Genomic DNA, 15,522 nt, shown 5'->3' with positions numbered 1-15,522 from the left:
GGAACTGGCACATTAGCAGATGTGGCCCTTTCAAAAACGTGCCGGTAGCTCAAAAAGCGTGGCTAAAAGCTATCGCTACGCTTTTTCTAACTTTTTTCCATGCTTTAAAAGCGTAGCAAAATCCTAAATTTTCTTGTAGTGGCAAAGCACAAAAAGATAAGGGGAAGGGGATCTTCCTATTTGATTTTCCTAGTAGGGAAGAAAGTTTCCGACGGGGAGCCGTTCCACAAGAGGTTCCTCGAATGGGAGGATATGCAATGATTGATGATGTCAATAATATTTCCCAGGATGTTGACATCCTTGAGGGTATCAATGACAAACCTCCAATTGATCATGTCATAGTCCTTCTCTAGGTCAATCTTGATGGCAACTGTAAAATCTCAGTCAATTAATAAATAATTAACTAATAAATTAACTATGAGCCAAAGAAATTAGAAAATGAAATTTTGTAATCTATAGAAGTAAAAATATTTAAAATACAAATTAAAACACTAATTTTAAAAATTTTGGTCCCAAAGTTGGGCCAACGGACTAAATCGGTTGAACCGGGCTTGTACTGGGCCCACGACCACCCATATAACCCTAATCAGCCACTCTCCCCCTTTATTCACTAAGAAACATGCTGAGAGAGAGAGAGAGAGAGAGAGAGAGAGATTTGAAGAAGAAGCCTAACTTCCACTTTCCAATTCAATCTTTTATCAACTATAATTCTCAATTCGGAGCTCTGATCGCCGACCGTTTGCGGCCACGCGATCACTTCACTAAGATCTTCAAATCCATCTAAACAAAGTGGTAAGAGATTCAAATTTCTCACTCAGTTCTCCACTCCTTTCATTTTTGTGATTTTGGTTCATGGGTATTGAGGTGTTTTGAGCTCGGGAGAAATCAGCCAAGGTATGGTTTTAGTTTCTAGTAGTTAATATATAATATTGCGTAAAAACTTAGGCTAGTTTCCATAAGATAGGTTTGAATGCTTGGAATTGTGGGATTTGGTGGATTAAATGTGTATATATGTGATGTATCATGAGTATGATGATGAGTTGACATAAATGAAAATTTGATAACTTAGGGGTTTGGGTGATTGATAAGTATGGGACTAATATTTGATGATGTATGTGAATTCTTAGGATTAATTTTAGTTGTGAGTGGTTTGGTTTGTATTGAGAATTTTGGAAAACTAGAGGATTTGTAAATTTTTGTAAAAACCTATTTTTGACCAACTTTGGCAAGCCATAACTTGGCTTCTAGACCTTCAAATCTTGTGAAACTTGTCTTGAATAAAAAATTGGATTCGTGAAGTTTATAACATTCGAAGAACGAACTGAAAATAATTTCTAACGAAAAAGTTATGTGCGGTTGAAGTTTAGTGTGAAAAACTGATTTTCTAAACTTAACAGCTTTTTGGCAAAATTGACATGCTTGCGTACCCGACAGTGTCACGTGACGCGAGTATTGGGCTCTGCACAGACATCTCGCATACGCGGACACGCAATCTCGCGTATACAGCAGTGCCATGCGACCCGGGGATTGTTCCTTGCCTCATGAGCTCGCATACACGGACATGGTCTCGCGTACGCGGCACTGTAAATTTTCAAATTCTCCCATACGCGGGTGGTATGCGTATGCATGACCACCCTGTTTTGCCAAAGTAGTATTTTTTGAGTTTTCAACCGTTTCTCTAGCTTTCCAAACCTCTGTAACCCCTATTAAGGACCGATAGCTAGTGTTAGGTTTTAGAAGAAGAGCAAACCTATTGAAAGAGTTAGTTTTATTTTGAGGAAGAATTGTAAAGTGAATAATTGAATTAACGATGCATGGATAATATTGGATGAGATATGAATAAGGGTAATAATGATATTAATGAATTGTGACCGAAAGATCCACACGGCATATGCATTATATTATCTGAGACACAAGTTTCTCTGGATAGATGCAGTGGCTTGCCCCCACTTGCTCTAGGTTGAGACTCGATACTCTGTTGACCCTCCATTGCAAGATGTGACCAGATACTTTAACTCTCCAGATTCTCCCAATGAGATAATAAATATATATATATGCATAGATCCTTAGGGATGCGTGCACGTAGGGACTTTCCAGAGTTTGCTATCGAACATGTCGGGCTTGCCTGTATAACCGACAGATAATATCATCAGCCATAAGACAAACATGCATCATATACACTTGTATATTTTGTTTGAGTATGCATTTGTTTTGGCTTGCTATTTGCTTAACTGTAATTAACTGCTACCTGATCTATTTATTGTATCTACTTCCCATATTTTTGTTTTCCCTATTTGTCTTACTTGTGTTTGTTTCTGAGAGATCCCTCATGCGGGTGGAGGAGACGCTGAGGGTTGTTCCACTTGGTGATTTGGAGGTTTGCAGATAATAGAAAACGAAGAGTTAGATTAGAATCCTTAGATATAGTCACCATATTTTTGGTGTAGTGAGAACTCTAGGATTTGATATAGGTTGTTGGAGTTTTGGAATGTCTCTGGCTTTCCGGGACCTTATGTATTATCTATATGGGCACCTTTACTATACTGAGAACCCCCGATTCTCATTCCATATATATTTGTTATTTTTCAAAGGTAGGACGTGAGGCACCTCGCTGAGCGTACTGGAGACTTCTGGAAGTGAAGAACTACTTTTAGGCATATTTATGTTTTGTACTTAGAGCGCGCGCGCACTTACACACACACACACACACATTCTCCACTTTGTATAAACTTGTATTTTGTCCCTCCTAGAGGTTGACTCGGAGAATCAGGATTTATATTTTATCTTTTGGTATAATTTTGGGTTATATATATATACTCTGGCTAGCCTTTGCTTCGCAGGTCGAGTCGGGAGCCTGCTATATGTATCTTTTTTGGAACTTTATATTCGTATGTATATTATTCTTTCCGTACGCTGTTATCTGTCTCTTATATGCTTAACTGTTCGAGTGTGATGCGACTTTCGAGTTCTGTTTTGTTCAACTTTTCTTCAAGGCTCCTAGATAAACATCCTTTCAAATATATCTATGTACGTGTTTTTACTTTTAAAGGTCATAATACCTCACCACCTCTGATTTATGACTTAAAAAACGTAAAGCTCTGTGTGGTAGAGTGTTACAACCATAAGCTCCTTTTTAGTTTTTCTGTTCCTCATAGTGTGAATGACCTCTTGAGCAACCAGAATATTATCTGCACTAACCTTGCCAAAAACAAAACTAGATTGTGTATTAGAGATAAGGGTAGGCATGAAATCTTTTAGTATACTTGCAATAACTTTAGTCACAAATTTATAGCAAACATTACACAAACTAATAGGTCTAAAGTGACCAAAGTGTTTCGGAGCGGGAATCTTAGAATAATAGCAATAAGAGTCTTGTTAACTCCATTGATGTTGCTAGAATTACTAAAAACCGTTTTGATCCAGTCAACTAGGGGTCCTGCTAGTACATTCCAAGCTTGCTGGTAGAATTTACCTAGAAGCCCATCACTGTCCAGTGCTTTCCAGCTCCCCTTAGAGAAAATTGCCTCTTTGATATCATCATAGGAGACATCCGCAGCCATCTTATCATAATCCTTATCCTACAGTCTGGGGAACTTGTTAGAAATCACAAAATTATTAGAAACTGAATCAAAACAATAAAGCAACTTGAAGAAATGGACCCCCCAAGCTTTTAATCTATCTATATCATCAATCCATTCTCTTCCCTTAGACTTTAGAGCAGAAACTTTATTTTGCTTCATTTTCCCATTTGCTTTTTGATGAAAGTATTTTGTATTTTTATCTCCCAAAATTTATGTAGTTGCATCTTGACATCTGTTGCCAATAACTTTCTTCCTGAATTGTTATGACCTCCTATTATTTCCAAATATCCTTTTGGAGTTTCTCTAAGAAAGGGTTATTTGTAAAGGATAGCTTCTTATTGATGCCTTCCAATCTTGATAAAAGGCGATGCTTCTTCTTGAAAATGTGACCGAAAATTTTTTTATTCCATACTTTAACCTTATCCATAAAATTAGAAATATTTTGTAGGAAATCATCATGAATAATCCAGCTTTCTTTGACCATATTATCATAATCTTCATGAAGCACCCAAGGAGCAAGAAATCTAAAGGGTTTTCTCCCTTCTTTGATGTGCTAGTTGAAAATCCAATAAAATGAGAAGATGGTCAGACTTAAGCTTCGGTAAGTGTTTAATACACACATCTGAAAAATAATTTGTAAAATCTAAATTTCTAAGAAAACGATCTAGCCTTCTCCTTATATTTCCTCTACTCCAAGTAAAAGGGGGTCCAAAAAATCCTAGATCATTTATATTACAAATATTAATGCAATTGCAAAAATCTATGAGTGTCAAGAGCTAAGTTTGAAGACCCCCCGTGTCATTCATGGATAGGATCGAGTTAAAATCTCTCCCAATACACCATGGTCCCATTACAATGGCAGCAATGCTTTCCAAACTACTCCATAGTTCATTTTGACTACCAACTCTAGGGCTGCCTTACACAGCAATAAAGTTCCACAAGATGTCATCCTCCCATTTAACTTTCATGTGTACAAATTGCTTGTGTATGATCAAAGATTTTATATGCCAAAAATCCTTCATCTAGAGACACCAAATACCACCCAAGAAACCCTCCGCATCACTCACACAGCAAAAGTCAAAGCCCATCTTTTTAATAACCGACTCAGCCCTATTGTCTGACACATGAGTTTCAAGAAGAATACATGATTTAGTCTTATATTTAAACATAAGATTTTTTATAACAAAATTTTGTAAAGGCACGACAACAATTCCATACTAAGATATTCATCATTAAAAATAAAACAATAATGAAGAACTTATAAAACGTGGGAAAAGAAAAACTCCCTGTTCAGAGATAGGACACAACTAGGCTTCCATAGTCTTTAATGTCAACTCCTCTACTAAAGCATGCCCACCATGGGTAGCTCTTTCTTGACTATCATTATTAATATTCATATGTTCTCCTTTGTTGGCTTTATTTCCATCTTCTGGAGATTTATCCTTGACAAAACTCCCTTCTTTACATGACTGCCCCCTCCCATAACCTCCTCCAGGATAGAGTTGGTGTGCGGATCAAGAGAGCTATCTAGAGCTAGATGATTCCCTGTTGATGGCTCTGATAGATCGCTTTACCGAGTCTAGAAAATTGTTGCCAATATTTATGATGTTGTTTCTCATTTGTTTTACTATTGCTAGCATATTTCTGGCATGATTCAGGGATGATGAGACCTTTCTATTGCTGCTATTGCTTGCTGGACGAGTTTGGTTGTCACGAGTTTAATTTTTCCCTATTTTTTGCTATTTTCCCTTCAAATTTCTATGGTTGACATTGATTTTGGTTTGGTTTCTAAATTTTTTGTTGAAAATTGGGCTTATCTTGCAACTGCAGATTTTCAAAGCCACTTTCCTTCTTTAGTTCTGGCCAAGAGCTGTTAGAATGCAATAAATCTTTTCCATTTTTGTTACTTTCCTGAACTATACCATCGTTACTCAAGGCGTCAAAATGGGTGGCATAATTGTTGTCTTTATTTCCAACATTTATACTCCCAGATCCTTGCTTGATTCTTCTCTTATTTTTCTTCACAACCGTCCAGGGCCAAAAGGGCTCCCATCTTTCCTTATTTGATTTTCATTTATGGAATCCCCTGAATTTAAGGCTTGATTGCCTATTTGATTTTCAATGGCTATCTCTTTCAACTTCTCTCCTTAATTTTCAGCTACTCCAAGATCTTTCCTGTTTTGGTCTACGGGACCTGTTGCTACGGTTGAATCTGACCACTGTCTCCTACGCTAGCCTCCTGGTGGTTCTGGCTGGCCATCACCGCCTGAGAGAAAAAATTTTCTATCGCTTCACTGAGTATTTCCTAACAGTGATCAATTTGATGGCCATACCGCCCACAATGAAAACAAATCTGATGTAGACCTTCGTATTCTAAGAAAACGTTTTTGCCAATGCAGTAAAAGAGAGGATTAGTTGTCATGTTAAATCAATTTTCACACATATACGTGTGAATTTATCCCTAGAATGGATGGATGTTGATTCGTCCACTCTCAAAATTGTTCCAATAATTTTCCTAACTTTCCAAAGAAAATGCTAGTTGTACAGTTCAGCTGGGAGATTAGGAATTCTAATCCAAGCAGCTACCTTTTGTACCTCACTCTCGTGGGATAAAGAGTGGTCACCACTGACGTTAGAATTTTTGCTAGTAAAGAATTTTATAAAAATATAAGCGTGTTGTAAGTATAGCTTCTAAACCAACAAGAAATCATTTTCGTACAAAAGTTTTGGTTGTCACTAGTAACAAACCCACTAAAATTTATAAACTGAAGTATTCAAACCTCGGGTCGTCTTCTCAAGGAATTGCAGGGAAGTATGAATTATTATTGGTTATGAAAAATGGTGTTTTTGGGTTTCAAAAGGTTTGAACAAGGGAAATAAATTGCAGGAATTAATAAATTAATAACTAATAAAACTCTTGGCAAGGTGTGAAAATTTGGAAGTCCTATCCTAGTTATCCTTATCGATGGTGATGAGAATTAAGTTTTAATCCCACTTAGTTAACCTTTACTAGAGCAAAGGAAAGTCAAGTGGACTAATTAGTTTGATCCTTAAGTCCTAGCCAACTCCTAAGGAAAGACTAGAGTTATTAGAATTCAATTCAATTAGCAAAAATAACAATTATCAATCACGATGAGTTTGATAACTCAAGAGTCTCCAATTAATCAATTAAAGCCAAGAATATAAAAAAGCTAAAGATAAATCTGAAATACCTCAATTGCATTAATAAAAAAAATCAATCTAAACATAAAACGTTCATGAGCCAAATTGGTAACATAAGTCATATACGAATAAAAGCATTAGAATAAATAAAAATATAAAAGGAATATTGAACCTGAGAGGAAGTTGAAATCCTAAATCCTTTAAGAGGAATCCTAATCCTAAAACCTAAGAGAGAGGAGAGAACCTCTCTCTCTAAAAACTACATCTAAATTATGAAAAGTGAATAATCGAAGACTCTCTATGAATGGATGCATTCTCCCACTTTATAACCTATAATATGTGTTTTTTGGACTTGGATCTGGGCCAAAAAGGGTTTCAGAAATCGCTGGGGGCGTTTTTTGCAGTTTCTGCATGTGGCATCTGTCACGCGTCCGTGTAGGTCACGCGTTCGCGTCGCTGCCTTTTCGCGTCCTTGTCACGCGTTCGCTTCGGTCATGCGTACGCGTCATTTGCGTTCTGCTCAGGGCACGCGTCCGTATCAATCACGCGTTCGCGTCGCTGCCTTTTTCTTCAAAACTCTATTTTTGTGCTTTCCTTCCATTTTTTTATGTTTTCTTTCTGTCCTCTAAGCCATTCCTGCCTTAGGAGATCTGAAAATACTTAACACACAAATCACGGCATCGAATGGTAATAAAGGGTAATTAAAAATAAATATTTTTAAAGCATAGGAAACATATTTTTCACATATATCACATAATAGGAAGGGAAAGTAAAACCGTGCAATTTACATGAATAAATGGGTGAAGGATTGAATAAATCACTTAAATTGAGCACAAAATACATCATAAAATATGGGTTTATCAGCCACCTTTGGACTAAAAGGCAATGATATACGATCATCCATGGTCCCTCGAAGAGGGCTGCACATAATACTCCTGTGTAAAAAACAGAACCAAGAGGAAACCTTCTTCCAGATCTATCGCCGAAGTACATCCTTATTTGCCCATCTCCTATTGATCCATTGCTCTATAGCCAGTAGATTGACTCTCTTTTCGAGCGGTTTAACAATAAGCGCTTGCTTCCAAGGCCTGCACTATTCATCATATTCTTCCAAGGAGATCTCAATCTCAGGCTTTGGATTGAAGAGAGCCTTGTCCTCTTCAGTAGGAATCATTTGCTCCATGTCTGACTTGTAGTCTTCGGCCACCATTTCCACTATTTCTTTAGGATTTAACTTATCCAAACCATTATTAACCAGCCTATCCCCATAGAAAAGTTTGGTTGACTCGACTTGCTTAGGCTCAGGGTTGTAATTGCCTTATACATGACTTTGTCTTTTGTCTTCTCTTCCGGTGAAAATTTTAGTTCTTGGCTAGCTTCTACTATGTAGACTTTTTTTTATCATCAACATTCATTTTAACTTTTTTAGTACTTCTATCTTTTAGATTTTTTTTTATAATCTTTTTTGGATTTCAGGAGTGGTAGAACTCGAACTCATGGAGAGGGTCCGAAAGCATGGGGGAGAGAGATTTTAACAATTTTGTTAGCCTATTAATCATAATATAATATTTGTTCAATGTGTGTAATCTAATAAAAAGAATTTTCTTAAATAATATAAATAAATTAGATGATATCTAAAGTTGAAAATAAAATAAAATAACCTATAAAATTAAGAATCAGTTTGAATAAATAATTTAATTAAGATATTTAAAATATAAAAGTATATATTAAAAATAGTTTATAAATAAATTATTTTATATTTAATTTTTCAATTACAAAAGTATTTATTTTAAAAGAGAAGTGATAAAAATATTTATATTAGAGGAGAAGCCACTTTTTTTTTTTTACTTCTCCTTAAGCATTTTAAATAATTTTTAGAAAATTATAAATTAATTTTAAAAATTGTACTAAATATTAATACGATAACTTTTAGATATATAATACTCAATTTGATCCCTGAAATTTCAATTGTCTCTATTTAGTTTTCAAACTTTGTGAATGTGACTTAATTTAGTCCCTGGGACAATTTTTAACGCACAGACGTTAACGAAACGTTGACGTACGTAGATAGCCGGATGCCATGCTAGACATCGTAAAACGATGTCATTTTAGTTTTGACATTCAAGTAGTCTAAAAACAACATTGTAAGTGGTATTTATTGAAATCTTTCTTCCCAAAGCAAGTGATACGGTGTTGTTTTTGAGCTATTTAAGTGTTAAAACTAAAACAATGTCGTTTGCAAAGTTTGAGAATTAAATAGAGACAATTAAAATTTTAAAAAATAAATTGAGACTCATGAGTAAGTTTAAGAACAAAATTGAATACTAACTCAATTTTTTTATATTTTCAAATAATTTAAACAACAGGCTAAAAACATATCTGAGAAACAAAAAAAATCAAAAGATTGTTCTTTCATGGAGCTCGATCTCTCTCATCTGTCTCGCAATCAAGGTCGTCGTCGCGATCAGAACATAAGATGAGAAGACATCACATCCAACTCAAAACCTTAAGGTGTCAAATTAATGGGTCTCTTATCTTATAAACTCCTCACTCTTCCTTGCTTTCTTTGATGTGGAACTAACTTTCAACACTCCTCACACTTGCAACATTAACAATGGATTCCAGAGAGCGTCGCCGTATGAGGCCGTGGCAGCCAAAAATGGTGAAATTGAGGCATTTCTAAGTTCCATCGATGCACTTAAGAGGCAGGCTACATAGTCTGAAGAAAATCTAGCTTCCATTCAGGTTCTTTGTTATTTTATTTAAATAAGTTTTGATGAAATATTTTAGCAATAGCAATTGCAATTGTATAATACAATTGCTCTATGTATTTGCCATATTTTCTCTCTCAAATAATTGTGTATTGCAGCGATCGATTTTTGCCAGACAAAGCTATAGATCTTATTGTTGAAGCTGGTTCACGTGTCCGGCTGCAACATGCACAAGTATGTTGTTTGCTTACCTTAAAACTAGTTGTTCATGTAACAACTAGCATCTGTTTTGACCTAGCTGTTCATCTATTGCAACAGAGTTGATCATGAATAACATCTTAAGGATCAGGCGTCTTAACATTATTGGAAATGTTATCTTGTTCCTTGGAAAACTGTGTGTCAGCCTTGCAAGTGTTCTGTTTGCATTCCTCATGATAAGATTTTAGATGTTTTTGCTACCCCTTGTATATATGTCTTGATCATATACATTTTTGGACCATCACCATTTTGGGAGTACCAATTCTAGTTGGAACACTAGCAAGCTTGTGCTACTTTGTTTTTCGACAACATTTTGGTGTTTTCCACAACGATTCACAGAGGCGAATCAAGAGAGCTAGCGGAAGTAAATCTTTTTCATGGTCGTACTCTGCAAATATATCAGACTTGGACGAATATAATTCCGACATTGAAAAGATCTATGCTCTGTGAGGACATACATAGCATCAGATGCAATTTTTTACTGAAACTGAGGTGAAAATGTTAGAACAGTAGAATAGATTATTCACCTATTTTCAGATGAAGTTTCAGGTTGTAGTAGGCTGTTCAAATCTGTTTAATTTGCTCATATCTTGATTATTAAGATCAATAATCAGCTCTCGGATGTAGATTTTTGTATATTATATTATAAGTTGAAAATGAAAATTTTTCGATTTAGAAAACTTTTTTCCATACAAGATCGATTTGGTTTAAGCAAAAAATTAGACTTAGATAAAGAAAATATAAAAATTTTGTATGAAAAGTTTTTTGAAACCATATGTTTCTTTCATATTGGAGGTTATTTTAAATTAGTTTTTTCTTGGTATCTTCTAATTGATTCTCTCTCCGTGTCTTTTATTTTTTTTTTAAATATTCGTACATCATAGAAATCCTCCAGAAATGAACATTTAATTGTAAAAAACTTGCCAATACTTAAGCTTACATCATAATGAGTTCTTAATACATGGAACAATATTTGTGAAATGCATGTGTAAGTGTTGTACAATGTTGCAACCTGAGGCAGCAACATATGATTCTCTGATATTACGAGATCAAACCAAACAAAACGCGTACCCCACACCCATACACACATGCATCACATTGTCATTGAGTATCTAATTCCTTATCAAATATTATTTAATTATTATATATCGCAGTAAATGATAAAGAGGTCAACAAAAAGAGACCTTTTCCTGAATAAAATATGGCCTCTAGCCCTCATGGTTTTCAACAAAAACTAAAGAATACCTCAGCCAAAGCCCGAAGCTTCATCTTGATTCCAAAAACCCAAGAAATTTTTACGCGCTACTATGTGATTTACAATTTTTTCCAAATCAATAAGCAGATCCCGTTCAAAGTTTATAAATATACTGAGAGAGATCATTGGCACAATAAGGACTCAAGATATGAATGTGCAAGAACCACCTTTACACTTGGGGGCTTCTCTTTGATGATGATCTTGAGGTCGGAACATTAATTTCACTCAACTGTGGTCTCCTTGGTTCCTTTTGTTTCTGCGCTTCAACCATATTCTGCAGCCATTTACATCACAAAATACAAACTAATCAAAAGGATCACATAAATAAATATGGTTTACATCTAACTACAAAACTTGAGAGAGGCTGCAGACAGGTTGCATACCTTTTGATAATGAGGTCAAATTCTTGCGTGACTGCACCTGTGCTTTTGAATGTAGACGATGTAGATGCTGCACTTGTTGAAACTGTTGTAGTCTTGCAGCAAAATTTATCCCGTTATGTGAGTTTCCACCATCCATGGTTATGTCGCCATCCTTGGTGATTTGAGAGCCACCAGGCATTTGATGAAGAAACTGGTAGGGATTCCCTAAGGGTGTTCTCTTTAGTTGCTCGCCGTTGAAAGAATACGAAGGCACGGCTTTTAAATGAGTTTTCAGTATCTTAAAGGCGGCACTTTGCTGCATAATGACGGAAAATGAAGTGTCAATATTAGGGACTACATATGCCGCCAAGGTTTCCAAGCTGTTGTTAATGTACATATATTCCTTTAGCACAAGAAGGAAATACTGAGACTTGAGTGGACAGAAATTTGAATCATATCGTAAATAGAATTGTTCATGAAGTAGTGATGTACACCATTAAACAGGTAAACAGCAACATGCTTAATAATAAGAGAGTAAAAACAATTTTGTTACAAAAGGAGGGGGATATTAAAATCTATATCAATACCACTCTACTACACTGGATTGGCTAAAGGCCTATTAAGTATTGTACACAAAATATCAAAATGCATATCAATGTCAATCAATATACTTTCTATAGGTCTGCTTAAAAGAGAAAAAACAGAACCAAGTTATGCAATAACAATTCACAAAAGAATGATTCATCATTCCCATAAAAGCAAAGCAAATACACTAGATTAATTACAAAATTCATGAAGCTGTTTCATTTAAATATTTGGTTATAGCCAACAGAGTGGTGTGGGTCATAGACCTATGAATTTATATATATCAAAATTTACACGTGTGTTGCATCTTGCTATTCAAGCTCGCAGAAAAGTCAACCAACCTGAACCATAATTGATGCAAAATTCAAATTAGGTTCCCCTTCTAGTATTGTAGAAAGTTCACGATAGACTCTCTCAGCATTCAAGAGAACACAAAGTCGGCAAATTATCAAAGCACCTCGTCTAGAGCATTAAAAAAAATAGAATTTAATAACTAAAGATAAAAATATAAGCAAAGGGAAAGGAAAGGGAATTATCACGATAAGTTACGCTATTGCTGTTCCCGTGGGGTTATTGTTGTCACTATTGCTATGAATTAAAAGGAAAGAAAATTATCACGATAAGTTACGCAGACTCAGCTAACTGAGGTAGGGGTTTTTCTAAAAATCTATTTTATATTATAGAGTTGTTAGAAATAGATATTAATGCAAAAAGATATGTTTCTGTGATTATATTTGTCTTGTAGATGTGATGGTTTGTTAGACTGAATTAATTGTTGCTTGATTGCGTGAGTGGTGTATGGTTGTTGATAAGAAATTGGTTTGAAATGTTATTTACTTTATTATTATGAAAAGTGAATTTTCTTGGTTTTTAGAATTTATTTGGTAATGTAAATGAGTCGATTTTGTTGGAAATGATTTGAGATATGAAAATAAATTGATTCTCGAAGTAGTTTAATTTTTGAGTTAGTCTGATTTTATAAATGATCTAATATTTGAGCTGGTTTGATTTTAAAGAGTTTTATTATTGGAATTGGTTCGATTTGAAAATAATTTGATATTGGAAATAGTTGAATTTTGGAAAACGATTGAAATTTGGAAATGGTTGAGTAAAGGTTTAAGAAATGTTTGGATGGGATCCGAAAAGGGTGGCAGAAATCCGAGTTTTAGAGGAGATGATGCCGAAATTTTATAAAAGTAGAAGTTTCATTTGAAGTAGTTATTTTAAAAGGTTTAATTTTAAGCATTATATGGTTTAAGATTACTTTATTTATCAAAGGAAGAGTTATGTTTTGGATTGGAAATTGTTAGTGAACGGAATGGAAAAAAGGATGATGAGGATTTTCTTTGAAATATGATTTTGAATGAATTTAGAAATGAGTTATGGATTGATGAATGATGATGATGTTCAGAATAACTTAGACATTGATGAATGTTGAATGAATTATTTATATGGCTTATGAAATTGAATTATCTGAGACACAAGTTTCCTGGGTAAAGTACCGTGGCTTGCCACCATGTGTACCAGGTTGAAACTCGATACTCTGTTGACCCTACGACGTAAGGGTGACCGAGCACTATAAATTCCCGGGAATTTTACCCCCATTGAACAATATTGATTATTTGAGAAAAAGCTATGCATAGACTCTTGGGGATGCACGTCGAGGAACAGTCTAAGATTTTCGGACTTGTCGGGTTAGCTGGATAACCGACAGATGAGCCCATTAGCCATAGGCCAGGCATGCATCATATGCATTTGTATGCTTTGCTTGGGTTTGAACTTGTTTTGGTTTGCTTAATTGTTAAACTATTCTTAACTGCTACCTGAACTATTTGTTGTAACTGTTACCTAAACTTGTGCTTTCTTTGTCTGTTTTGCTTGTATTTGTCCTGGTGTGCTACTTTTGAGAATGAGCTTTGGTGCTGAATTAATGATTTTGTTGATTGATTTTGTGGTTGGTCCCTGATTAAGATTTTCTTATAAAAAAGAAAGGTTTTGGATTTTTGAAAGATTGAATATTGTCTCTTTGAAAAGGTTTGAAATGATTAACTCTTGGTTTTTAAAAGATTCATAAGGCAGTGATAATCACTGAGCTTGAAAATAGTTTTCTTATTAAGTATCTTCTTATGACAACTCTGAAATTCCGTGGTGAGACCATGTGGTTAGGTTCTCACCCCCTATAGCTTTACCTTTTCAGGAACCGGATGAAGAAGCTTTATGAAGAGTTATACTGCGTTTGGTTTATATGTTGTTGTACTAATTAGATTGTTTTCTTCCCTCGTCTTTGTTATTATAATTTAGTAAGAGGGATAGGAGTTGTATGTTTTATATGTATATTATATTATAAGATATTATGTAAGAAGTCTTGTATATGAATCTATGCCTGCTTGTTTTTTTTGTTAAGATAAATTATTTATTTCCAGTTTTAAAAAAAATCAGCAATACAGTGTCGAGTCACAGGCTCTTATTTTAATATTAAGTATATAAATTAGTCGTAATACTTCTTTCTATCAGAGTGGCGCAGCCGGAAGCGTGACATTCTGGTAGTGAGGGTGTTACAGATTGTAAGGTGTGACAAATACAGGCCAACATGAGTATAAAGTCTTCCAGCCAGAAAATGGATTAAAACCATTAGTGCAAAGTCCAAGCCTAACATTTCTAGATTCTTGGGCAAATAGTTCATGGGTGGCATTAAATTGTTTCCAAGCATCAGCATCAGCCGGATGTGTGATAACCGATTCATCGTGGCGTACTCCATCCACATGCCACTTCATATATTGCGCAGTAGTTTTAGACATAAACAAACGTTGAAGCCTTGGAGTAATAGGAAAATATCTCAATATTGAGTATGGCACATCCCTACTGCTATTAACTGTATCCCCTGCCTTTGACTTAAATCGTGGGTGTCCACACATGGTGCAGGCTACATAACTAGTCTTGTCACTTGTTTCTTTATAATATAGCATGCAGTGATTAGGACAAGCATCAATTTTCTCATATCCTAATCCCAATTCTTGAATCATTGTCTTTGACCAGTAGAAATCTTCTGGAAACTTCTCTGATTCTGCGAGCATGCTCTTGATTATGGCAACCATTCGATTATAACAGCTCTCAGTCATGTTGAATTCTGATTTCAAGTTCACTAGCTGGGTTATAGCTGACAATATTATATGCTTGGTGCAGCCATCCCACAAAGGTTCGTCAGCACTCCTCAGCAACTTATAAAACTTCGACGCTGATGGATTTGGATCCTCTTCTAAACTTTCCATTACATTTAAGTTATCACCTGCAGCATCAATAACCATGTCTACATATGGATTTGTATTCTCTTCTTCATGTTTTTGGGTAACATTTGTTGCGTCCTGTTCAACCCATATTTTCTCACCATGAGCAGTCTAGTTTGTATAACCCTCCATAAACCCACAATCACACAAATGCTTTTTGACCCAAAATATTTCATCCCTAATCCTGTTCTTACATTTTGTGCATGGACAAAGAATGCGACCTAAACTATCAATGACAGTCGGGTTTCTTTCTACAAAATCTACGAATTCCACAACACCTTTCTTAAATTCCTTGCTTAGATGACCAGTGCAATCTTGCCTTCG

This window comes from Arachis ipaensis, chromosome B1 (assembly GCF_059453495.1).
Source record: "Arachis ipaensis isolate K30076 ecotype BB chromosome B1, ASM5945349v1, whole genome shotgun sequence".
Classification (NCBI taxonomy): Eukaryota; Viridiplantae; Streptophyta; class Magnoliopsida; order Fabales; family Fabaceae; genus Arachis; species Arachis ipaensis.
The sequence above is the reverse complement of the archived record's forward strand: the minus strand, read 5'-3'. Positions refer to the sequence as shown.